Genomic DNA, 9789 nt, shown 5'->3' on the forward strand with positions numbered 1-9789 from the left:
AGTAGCATATGAGTGGCATAGTTGACCCTCACTCCCGCCTGACAGTTAATCATTTCGATGATCTTCTCCACTTCTTGGATCCATTGATCCGCTTTCTCTGAATTCTCAGTCCCCTCAAACTTGGGAGGATTGTAACGACGAAAGTCTTTTAATCCTCTTGACTCTGCAGCACGGATCTCTCTTCCCCTCATTTCGAGATCGCGTTGAGTCTTGGCAGCAGTCTATGCAGCAACAGAAGCAGCCATGTTATTCATAGGCTCTGCCATTCGATCATCCCTACTGGCATTGGTTCTCAGAACGTCATTCCTCCTTGGCAGCATGGTTTCCCTATAAAACCATCATCAAGTAGAGTCTTAACACTACTTCAATAATTCTAAAAACAAGAATACAACAGTCTGTATTCGACTACACAGCAAGTCAGTAGCAAAATGTATTCGAATACAGCAGTCTGTATTCGACTACACAGTAAGTCAGTGGCAAAAACAGCATGTCTGTATTCGAATACAACAGTCTGTATTCGACTACACAGCAAGTCAGTAGCAAAATGTATTCGAATACAGCAGTCTGTATTCGACTACACAGTAAGTCAGTGGCAAAAACAGCATGTCTGTATTCGAATACAACAGTCTGTATTCGACTACACAGCAAGTCAGTAGCAAAATGTATTCGAATACAGCAGTCTGTATTCGACTACACAGTAAGTCAGTGGCAAAAACAGCATGTCTGTATTCGAATACAACAGTCTGTATTCGACTACACAGCAAGTCAGTAGCAAAATGTATTCGAATACAGCAGTCTGTATTCGACTACACAGTAAGTCAGTGGCAAAAACAGCATGTCTGTATTCGAATACAACAGTCTGTATTCGACTACACAGCAAGTCAGTAGCAAAATGTATTCGAATACAGCAGTCTGTATTCGACTACACAGTAAGTCAGTGGCAAAAACAGCATGTCTGTATTCGAATACAACAGTCTGTATTCGACTACACAGCAAGTCAGTAGCAAAATGTATTCGAATACAGCAGTCTGTATTCGACTACACAGTAAGTCAGTGGCAAAAACAGCATGTCTGTATTCGAATACAACAGTCTGTATTCGACTACACAGCAAGTCAGTAGCAAAATGTATTCGAATACAGCAGTCTGTATTCGACTACACAGTAAGTCAGTGGCAAAAACAGCATGTCTGTATTCGAATACAACAGTCTGTATTCGACTACACAGCAAGTCAGTAGCAAAATGTATTCGAATACAGCAGTCTGTATTCGACTACACAGTAAGTCAGTGGCAAAAACAGCATGTCTGTATTCGAATACAACAGTCTGTATTCGACTACACAGCAAGTCAATAGCAAATTGTATTCGAATACAGCAGTCTGTATTCGACTACACAGTAAGTCAGTGGCAAAAACAGCATGTCTGTATTCGAATACAGCAGTCTGTATTCGACTACACAGTAAGTCAGTGGCAAAAACAGCATGTCTGTATTCGAATACAGCTTTCTGTATTCGAATACACATCAGACAGCAACAGGAAAACAGCAAAATTCAGCAAAAATCAGCTTTTTAAAGGGTTTCAAAACCAATCAACACTTACACACAAATCCGAACAATCACACTTAGCAATTCCCACACAATCACCACGACAAATGGGATTTCGATAAACATCATACTTAATCTCAAATCCTAACACTTAGCACTGATTACGCAATCACTACAACATCATTAGTTTCGAAGTAGTATTGCAAGCAAACATGTTATCACCAAATTCCAAAACATAACACTTAACATTTATAACACAATTAATACAACATCATGGGTTTCAAAATGGTATAGCAATCCAACATGTTATCACCAAATTCCAAAACATAACACTTATAACACAATTACTACACATACCAAATGAACCAACAATTCACAATTTAACAGGGTGTAGTCTCTCACGGACAAACACCTGTGCAGTCTCTCACGGACAAACACAATTCCCTAAGGAACGTAAGTCGTAAACGTAATACCTATCACTGGTCCGTACTGTTTATCGAGGTGCCACCTATCCCGGGTCTGCACAACTTACCAAACGTAAATCGTAAACGTACTGCCTATCACGGGCCCGTACCGTTTACCAAGGTGCCACCTATCACGGGTCTGCACGATTTACCAAAACATACATAAGTAAACGAGACATTAAGAGATTCCTTATTCTTAATTCTCATCTAACTTAAACCAGGGCGTAGTCTCTCACGGACAAACCCCTGCGCAGTCTCTCACGGACAAACACAATTCCCTCAGGAACATAAGTCGTAAACGTACTACCTATCACGGGTCCGTACTGTTTATCGAGGTGCCACCTATCCCGGGTCTGCACAACTTACCAAACGTAAATCGTAAACGTACTGCCTATCACGGGCCCGTAACGTTTCCCAAGGTGCCACCTATCACGGGTCTGCACGATTAACCAAAATATATAAGTAAACGAGACATTAAGAGATTCCCCATTCTTAATTCTCAATTAACTTAAACGATTTTCAAAACAAACATTAAGTAACCAAAACATTAAGAGATTCCCCATTCTTAACGCCCAGTTAACTTAAACGATTTTTCAAAACAACATTAAGTAAATAAGTCATTAAGAGATTCCCCATTCTCAATACTTATTTAACTTAAACAATTTTCCAAACAAATATTAAGTAACCAAGACATTAAGAGATTTCCCATTCTTAACGGCCAATTAACTTAAACGGTTTTTCAAAACAACATTAAGTAAATTAGTCATTAAGAGATTCCCCATTCTCAATACTTATTTAACTTAAACGATTTTCAGAACAAATATTAAGTAACCAAGACATTAAGAGATTCCCCATTCTTAACGCCCAGTTCACTTAAACGATTTTCAAAACAAAATATTCAGTAAACGAGACATTAAGAGATTCCCTATTCTTAACACTCATTTACTGAAACGATTTTCAAAAACAAACATTGAGTAACCGAGACATTAAGAGATTCCCCATTCTTAACGCCCAGTTAACTTAACAATTTTCAAAACAAATATTAAGTAACCAAGACATTAAGAGATTCCCCATTCTTAACACCCAGTTAACTTAAACGATTTTCAAAACAAAATATTCAGTAAACGAGACATTAAGAGATTCCCCATTCTTAATACTCATTTACTGAAACGATTTTCAAAAACAAACATTAAGTAACCGAGACATTAAGAGATTCCCCATTCTTAACGCTAGTTGACTTAACAATTTTCAAAACAAATATTAAGTAACCAAGACATTAAGAGATTCCCCATTCTTAACGCCCAGTTAACTTAAAACGATTTTTCACAAACAAACACACATTAAGTAAACAAGACATTAAGAGATTCCCCATTCTTAATCCTCGTTTAACTTAATGGTTTTCAAATTCCACACAAAACAAACTCAAACAAATTCTCACATTCAATTCATAATTCACACCAAAACACATCAATCAACAAACATCAAGTATGAACATGCAAAATACGATGAACCTCTAACGTGCGTTTCTGGTACCGCGAGCAAATCCGGTAAAAATCTCCGCTCGCAACGTCGCCTCCAAATTGGTCCCCTAGCACCGTGGCGTGGTAGTGAGCAACTTTCCCTTCTAACTCTTCGCGAAATGAAGCTTGGATCTAGAAGAAACGGAGGGGTTTGTGTTTGAATCTCAAATACCGTTTTTCTTCGTTTTCGAATCAAAGAGGAAGAGTGGAGTTGCGAAATCCTTGTTCTAACACTCACCCAACCTTGGGTTACTAGTCTTGAAGAAAGAAAACAACGAAAGACGAAAATGGAGGAGAAGGGAAAATGGGGGGTCACGCGTAGGGAGGAAGAAGATGGAATTCTGAATTTTCTTTCCTTCCTTTTTCCTTTCTTTGTTTTTCCTTCCTTTCTATTTCCTTCTTTCCTTTATATAACCTTTTCTTTTCCTTTTCCTTCCTTCTAATTTCCTTTCTTTCTATTCTCTCCAAGCAAACATATATATATATATATTAAATATAACTTAACAAATATCTCAAAATATCTAGATATTTCTTAAATTACCATTTCACCCGTAACGCGTTAAATTCTCCGTAAAGGATTTACCGCACTTAATTTAAATTTATTTATCGACGAGTAATTCTAAACGGTGTCAAAATAACTTTTTGATCCTATGAACTCCATAATATTATTAACTTTGGCTAAAAAGCCTCCGAGCCAAAATCCAAAACATATAAAATACATAAAGTGTACTTTAAAATTATGGGTCTTACAGTCTGCATTGCAATTTAGTTTTTTTCTGGACAAAATCTTAGATAGAAAATGTTGTTTATTTCGACGTGTGTAAGTAACTCTCTCACTATTTTAGAAATATTTATAAGATTTAAATACTAATTAAAATTACTAGAATTTTATTAATGGTTAGTCCTGTGTTTTTAGTAATATCAATGGTAGAATAAAAAAGCGGTAGTATTAACAAGTTGAAGTGGCAAAGAGACAACATGCCACATTTATTTCTCTCACTTTCTCCTTCACTCATGGGTACTAGTTAATCTTCCACTTTTATTTCTTTCTTTTCCAGTTTGACACTCAACATTCTAAAAACAACAACATCCGGGTAATGTTCACCGTCTTCTCTATTCATCCATTTTCCCTTTCTTTCCTAATTCTCTCAAAAGCAACATTCATTTGAAGTCCTTTACCTCAACTCTAACACCTCACATGTCCATTTTCTCATCTCAAGATCCATTAATAATCCAAAACAACACTAAAGGAGGATAAGGAGAAGATTGGGAAATCTCCAAAATTTAAAAGCATAAAATACAAAAGAAACTAAGAGCTGATAAGGCAGACATCTCCCATAATCCAACTCGAATTAAAGGAATTTCTTCTCGGCAAACTATGAGTTCTTTTCTTAGAATAAATTTCACCTTTTGCACATGGGTTTATGGGTTAAAATCTATTTTTTCCTCTACTATTGAAATTATTTCTGGGTTTGAAATGATGGGATTCTTTAACAACTGAGAGTGAGGAAAAACTGTGAGGTTTATCATTTAGAAAATGTTGAAAAACTATGAGGTTTAGCATTTAGAAAATGTTGAAAATTTGCATTAGTTCTTCAAAACTCCTGCATTTTGCATATGGTTGTGTGAATGTTTATAATGTCATGGAGATTGATGACATGAAGGTTAAACATAATAGACTAATTACTAAATTAATGTGCTTCCCTGAACCTCTTCTGATTCGTTTTTCTACTTCTGATCAGTTTTGCCTATAATGCATTTTTTTTGCTTCTGATCAGTTTTGCATGTGATGTGTTTTTCCGCTTCTAGTCAATTTTGCGTTTGATGTATTTTCTGCTTCTGACCAGTTTTGCCAATGATGCATTTTTCTACTTTTGATCTATTTTGCATCTAATTTCCCTTTCTTTTGACTTCTTCTAATCCAAATCTACCTCTGATCATGCTGCCTCTGATCCAATTCTACCTTTGATCATGTTGCGTCCAACCCAAGCCTTCCTTTGGTTGCGCTGCTTCTGGTCTGAACATTTCCTTGGTTGCATTGCCTCTGGTCAGAGTCTTCCTCTGATCAGACTGACTTTATTTAGTGGTTTCCACTAATTAATTACTTCTCCTAATTAGGGTTTCCCTCTAATGTATGATTTATAATTAATATTGTCTTCTATTTCTTATATTGTTATGTTCTAACTAATTAGTTACTGACATTTAAGGTGTTGTTGAGATGTGCATTGAATATATACTACTACAAATGCATTTCATACATAATGTCATGTTATGCATGGTCCAAGAAACCACAGTGGGACATTTGAGACACTGTTTCAAGCATGACACAATGGGTTAATGAAGAACAATTGGAATGCCGGTTAAGGTCATGACCAGACCACCTTTACCAAAAGGCCTTAATTATCTTGGTGACTCATATCAAGATAATTGGGGGAAGCTTTTCCATACTTTAAGGAAAAGAAAAAAGACATGTAGATTTTCCATACTTTATGAAAAAAAAAAGGATTATGACTTTTACATGGTTCAAAGTAAAGTTAAGGTTAACTATTTTAAGCATGAAATCATATTTAAAGTAAAGGAATTTTAGAACTACCCCTCCCCTTTTTATATAACTCACTAAGATTATTATCTCACCCCCTATTTTCTATGTATTATAGCAGATAAAATGAGCTAAAGCTGATATCAAAACTATAGGGTGTAGTTTTATTTATTTGTTGTGTTAAGTATTGAGTTATTTTGTAATTCTGGTAGATCAGAAGATAACTTGTAAACTATATATTTTGTAGTTACAATTTATTTTGATGATTATAATTTGTACTTATGACCTTTTGAATGATTGCTTTTGAAATATTAGAATGTATAAATTTATTTCCATATTCTAGATACATGGTTCAAAACAAATGAAAAGCAACAAGATTTGCAAATTTCTAGATTCTAGCATAGTGGTTTAAATGGATAGTCTATGCCCTAGAGGGTAATAAGGGTAAGGATAACAATCGGAATCAATAATAGACAGAAAGGAAAATATTCATTCAGAAGGAGTTAGAAATAGTGTGACGAATAAGTTAGGAAAGATTTGACAGCATTTTCATCAAATTTCGAGTTGTTAGAGATTAGTGTAATTTCTTTGCAATAATTGGAATAGTAAGGTAGTTCTAGCTATGCACTGAAATTCATTGTCCCTTTGGTTCTGGATTTGGGATGGTTGAGTCATAAGTGGTTTATTGGGGTACTAGAGCTATAGTTTCCTATGGGTTTTGAGGAATGCTTGAGTGTCTCTTGCACCCTTTTGTAAAATTAGAGGCTTGAAGCAATTTAATTCTAGATTGCTTGAATCATCAGAGTCCGTGCAAAATTAGAGGCTGCATATTATAGGTAGAGTTTGGAGTGTGTTGCAACTTTTTGATCAACGAAATATGAGCTTTGAATCAATGGCTTCAAAGTTAATGATAGCTTGATATGAACTCTTCAGAGACATGTTTTTTGTGCACATAAAAGGCACACAAAAGCTTTAGAGGCATACTTCAAACTCAGTCTTCAGACCCAATTATCAGAGCCAGTCTTTCAACCCAGTTGTTAGAGGCAGTCTTTAGACCTAAACATGAGATCTAATCTTTGTAACCTTTTGAGGCACGTTGATTTTAGAGGCATATGCTTTTGTGTTCATTTGATCTCGTTATCTGGTAAATTTCTTTGGTTTTCTAGTTCTATCTACTGCACACTTAATGAAGTAATTAGTTTAAGAAAAATGTTTTCATAAAATATATTTGTTGACATCAAAACACAAGAGGAAAATCAAGTTGGTTCCAAAATATGAACATAATAAATCTTAAGAATTTACAAACTGAATCTACACAAAATAGGAACATAATCAATCTAAAGAACTTACAAACTTAATCTACATAAATAGGAACATAATCAATATGAAGAATTTGTTGAGACAAAATCTCTCAAATGATTTTAATGATAACAAAATTACTTAAGAGATTATGATTGTGGTTAATAACTAACATGTGCTCTTGAGTTTATTCATATAAGATAATAGGTCATTAACCATTAAGGCAAAAAGAAGGAAAATATGATTCTGACCTGAGGATGGAAAACTACGTGAGGATGGCATATGATCAAGAAAACCACGTGAGGATGGGCTGCAAAGTGGAAAATCTCCAGATCTGCCCAAGTTATGACCTCACCAGTACAAATGCTTTTATTCATTAAAGAAATGAACAATAAAGTCAAAGAATGAATAAGTAAAAGTATTTGAAATAAAGAAGTTGAAAGGCCTAAAAGAAAAAGACAAGAACAACTAGATCTAGTATGCAGAGGATGGCAGAATAGGCAGAGGATAGGCCAGCAAAATTGAAAGCAACTCTTCAAGCATGTGCAAAGGATAAAATCAGACTATTAAATGTGTTTGCATGAATATATATATGAAGAAGTCAAGTTGAAGAAAGGCAACTTGAAACAAGCCAAAAATGGAAGATCACATGTGAAGGCTAATTTAAAGGCTAAGCTTTCTCTCTCTTGTCAACATCACCTCAAAAGGTGAAATCAATCTAGACCTTAAAGTCTTCGAAAAATGCAGCTCACATGGTCAAATAACAGCTGTGCATTGCTGATAAAAGAGAATTGACAAGGACTTGTCAAGATCAAGTTACAAGAAAAGTGAGGATGGCTGTAATGGCACTTTCGTAAATATGATGAAAGACTTGGAATGTTTGAAATAAGCTCCAACGGTCATCAAGGGCTTGGATCTCTATAAAATGCAAACAAGCTCTCTATTGGAAGACACACAACACACTTGCATAAAAAGATCAAGCATCTTAAAGCTTTCAAGAAGCAAATCACATCCTCCCTTATTACTTTCTTTGATCCTACACTATATCTTTGTATATCTTTTGAGAAAGTATTAAGTATCAATCACTCTCATTCTACTTTGTAATTTCCTAGTGAGTGAAGCTTGGAAATATTTGGAAATTGATTGTAAGCTTGGTGAAGCTTGATAATACACAGTTTGTAATCATCCTCGGGTTGAGGATTGATCTGTTTTGAAAGTTAGTGAAATCTCACAAGGGTGTGAGGACTGGACGTAGCCATCTTTGGGTGAACTAGTATAAAATTATGTGTGTGTCCCTCATATTCTACTCCTACTCTTTTGCTCAACTTAGATCTAACGATTTGAAAAATCCCATCCTCGAGCTAGCCATCCTCAGCGAGAGGATAGTTTTATAAAAACACTTAGAATTTATTTTTAACAGCAAAATCCCTACTCAAATCCCCCTTCTAGTGATATTTAGCTACATCAATTGGCATCAGAGCAAGGTTTTCTAAAAATTACACCTAACAGTGTAAGAGAAAAAGATCCAAAAAGAAAAATGTCAAAAGCTAAGTATATTCCTAAAGGAGGATCATCCAGTCGACCTCCCTACTTTGATGGTACAGATTACTATCACTGGAAAGGTAAGATGAGGCTATTTCTCATATCACAAGACAACAACATGTGGTCTGTGGTGGAAAATGGAGATCATGTCATTAAAACCAACAACACAGATGCAACCTCCGATGAAAAACCTCAAGCACAATGGACGGCAGATGAAAATGCAAAGGTACTCCTAAACTCTAAAGCTCATTTATTTCTAACGTGTGCTTTGAGCAGGGAAGAATATGATAGAGTTGAAGAGTGCAAAAACGCTTCGATAGATATGGGTGTAAGAGATTTCGAACTATTCGAAATGAAGGAGGATGAAACTATTGATGAAATGTTCTCAAGGTTAACCATCATATTGAATAACTTGAGATCTCTTGGAAAGGTATACTCTGTTCAAGAAAGGATAAGAAAAATGCTAAGGAGTTTACAAAAAGAATGAAGGCCAATGGTAACTGCCATTACAGAAGCAAGAGATTTGACCAACATGAAATTAGAAGATTTGGTAGGAACTCTAAGAGCTCATGAACCATTGTTATTGGCTGATAAACCAAACAAAAAGGGAAGAATGATTGCTCTAAAAACCAGCCAAACAGAAAGCTCCAAGAAGAATGAAGATGTCATAACAAAGGAAAGCGCAGAGTATCCTCTGTCTGAGGATGAGGATGACCTCGTTCTGATTTCCAGAAAAATCCAGAGGATGCTAAACAGAAGAGGACAGAATAGAGGACCTCCTCAAAAAGAAAAAATTGACAAAAGTCAAAAAACTTGTTATGGATGCAATAAGATGGAAATTTCCATAGAAAAGGAACTCCATACAAAAACAAATCCATGATGAT

Source organism: Cicer arietinum, chromosome 4 (assembly GCF_000331145.2).
Source record: "Cicer arietinum cultivar CDC Frontier isolate Library 1 chromosome 4, Cicar.CDCFrontier_v2.0, whole genome shotgun sequence".
Lineage (NCBI taxonomy): Eukaryota > Viridiplantae > Streptophyta > Magnoliopsida > Fabales > Fabaceae > Cicer > Cicer arietinum.